Consider the following 2,605-nt stretch of genomic DNA (forward strand, 5'->3'; position numbering starts at 1 on the left):
CAGGGAAATGCAGTCCCCCACTACCACAAATTAGACAAGTTCCCACATTTGGGAAAACTGAAGAGGTCAGCACATCTGGAGTACAATGGATAAGCCTCACCCCGGGAAAACCACCTTCTTGATCCTGGTATCTCCCCTGCCAGGTAGGTATGAATAGAAACTTCTTGACAGCTGTGACTTGGCCTAATTCTTTACTGCTAAGCCTAGTATTGCTGGGAGTGTAGTAGCCATTCCATCATTTCATTGCAAAATTGAATGTATTAAATTCTTACAGGTATCCTTTCTCCTTCTAGGAATAATTGCCACTTTCTATCCTCTGAGTCTCAAAGGAAATAAATGGTAGGGCTGGATTCGCCTGGGGCATGCTTTCCCCAGCACAGAAGCCCATCCCTTGCTTAGTAGACTGATAGTGTAGATTGTAAGTTTCAACATGTTCACTTCTGCCGAGCACAGACTCCCACCCCAGAGTCACCATTTAGCTGTCATTACAAAGATCTAGGGACCTGGATCCATCACACTTTGTGTCCAGACTCTAGTTCCCATTATCATTTCAAGGCTAGTCCTTCAAGATTTGTGTTGTCTTCTATGTGTACGACTGGGATGTCATCTGAAGGGTGTTTAGGAGGTGAGCCTCCACATATCTAGAAAGATCTGAGGCAAGCTTTCAGAACCATCTGTAGCTTCCTGTTGACTGTAAAGCCAAGTTATCTTGGACTGCTTGGGCTTTGGCAGAAGCAGGTGGCCTTGGCTTTATTTCTCCAGCCTGACTCAATATCCCCTCGCCCTGTCTTCATTAATTGATGGGAGACAGATTTCCAGTGGATGGATGAGAGCTTGTATATTTTGAAAGAAGCTTCTCTAGTTACTATTGGAACATGGTCCATGAATGCAGCTGTGTGAGAAGTCTGAGAACTTGTGAGATAACTCCAAGGTGCCTGTCCTGGATCTTGATCTGCAGACCGCCTGGACCTGCCTCCCGAGTGCTGAGATTAAAGGCATGCGACACCACAACTGGATGAGGCAAAGGTCTTTTAACCTCTGTGTTCTCCACAAGGTGGGTTATTCCTGGAATGTGCTTTCGTGCCCCTCCCAGGTGTCCTGCAGAGGAGCGGGTTTGCTTCAGATTACCGGTCATCTTACTTTTGTTCTTCAAAAATGTTCCTAGCATGAGTTGTCCTCATGACTGTATAGAACCTAACTTCATGTGAACTTTGTTCAATTCTTAGCCCTCAGAATACCCTCAGGATATAAATTGTCTGAGACCCTGAATAAAGTTGGCTATTACTGTATGAGACTTTAGCCACCTCATCTTTAGGCTCCGCTCTCATAGGTTCACACCACCAACTAGAGCGGTTGCAGTTACCAAGAAACACAAATCAACACACCCACTAGGTTGGCAAAATGGTTAATGTTTAACAAGTGTGACTGAGTCAGGAATGCTGGGGAAGGAATACTTGGCAAGCATTTCAGTCTGGCCATCTCTAAGGTAAAGGTACACATTTCTTTGTCTGTTTGTTTGTTTTGTTCTGTTTTGTTTTTTCGAGACAGAGTTTCTCTGTAGTTTTGGTGCCTGTCCTAGATCTCGCTCTGTAGACCAGATTGGCCTCGAAGTCGCAGAAATCCACCTGGCTCTGCCTCCTGAGTGCTGGGGTTAAAGGTGTGCGCCACCACCACCTGGCTAAGATGCACATTTCTGATGTTAAATAATACCATATCTACTATGGGCTTCCTGTAAAGCAGCCATATACAAGGACACACATACAAGAATATTCATCCCATGGGAAAACTGGAAACAGCCCGTGTCCTGCTGTGGCAGAGTGGATAAAGACATTGTGGTATACAGCATTGACAAATACAATGTGACATCATTTGTGTGCAATTATAAACACACAGAGTAATATTACATACTATAAATTGGGATTAGGTACGTAGTAAGAGCATAAAAGACAAACAGAAAGGATACAGCATTTCAGAGTGGCAGTTACCTCTGAGAAGCTGGGGAAGAAGACAGAAAATGCAAAGGTAGACAGGGAATATCAAATATATAACATTTTATTTCCCTCTTTCTTTCCTGGAGTCAAGAAAAGACTTTGTAGGCCAGGCTGCCTTCAAACACATGGCAATCCTTCTGCCTCAGCCTCTCAAGTGCTGGGATTACAAGTATGAGTCACTACTCCTAGCTTTTATTTTCTTCAGTTGCTTGTTGGCTTGCTCACGTGGCTCTCTCTTGCTCTCCTCAGCCCCTGTCATTTCCTCTCTCCTCTCTTGCTATGTCTCTCTTAGGTATTGTGGTTTGAACTCAACCTCCCACGTATGTGTCACTGAGCACCATCCTTGTTAATATTCTGAGCTGCTCCATGGAAACCAATGTTAGTCTTCTGACCTGCTCCTTGGCACTGCCCTGCATCCTGACATAAAAGCCTCATTTTAAGGAAAGATTCCTCCTCTTCCTCTCTCTCTTCCACTTTTCCTCCCACAGGGTGTGCTCCCCTCGACTCCACCTCTTCCTCTCACTTCTTTCCTATCTTCTCTTTGTCTCTCTATTATAATAAACCATTTTCACAAGGATGCAGTGTTTGGGCTGTGAATGTCCACCTGCCAGCCT

General features: G+C 44.6%; 1 pseudogene; it reads right to left on the reverse strand.

The window, feature by feature from the left end:
* LOC121822985 (U1 spliceosomal RNA) lies at positions 1-151 on the reverse strand (annotated as a pseudogene).
* Between the last annotated feature and the right edge of the window lie 2,454 nt (positions 152-2,605).

The sequence above is a fragment of the Peromyscus maniculatus genome, chromosome 15 (assembly GCF_049852395.1).
Source record: "Peromyscus maniculatus bairdii isolate BWxNUB_F1_BW_parent chromosome 15, HU_Pman_BW_mat_3.1, whole genome shotgun sequence".
In the NCBI taxonomy this organism is placed as follows: domain Eukaryota; kingdom Metazoa; phylum Chordata; class Mammalia; order Rodentia; family Cricetidae; genus Peromyscus; species Peromyscus maniculatus.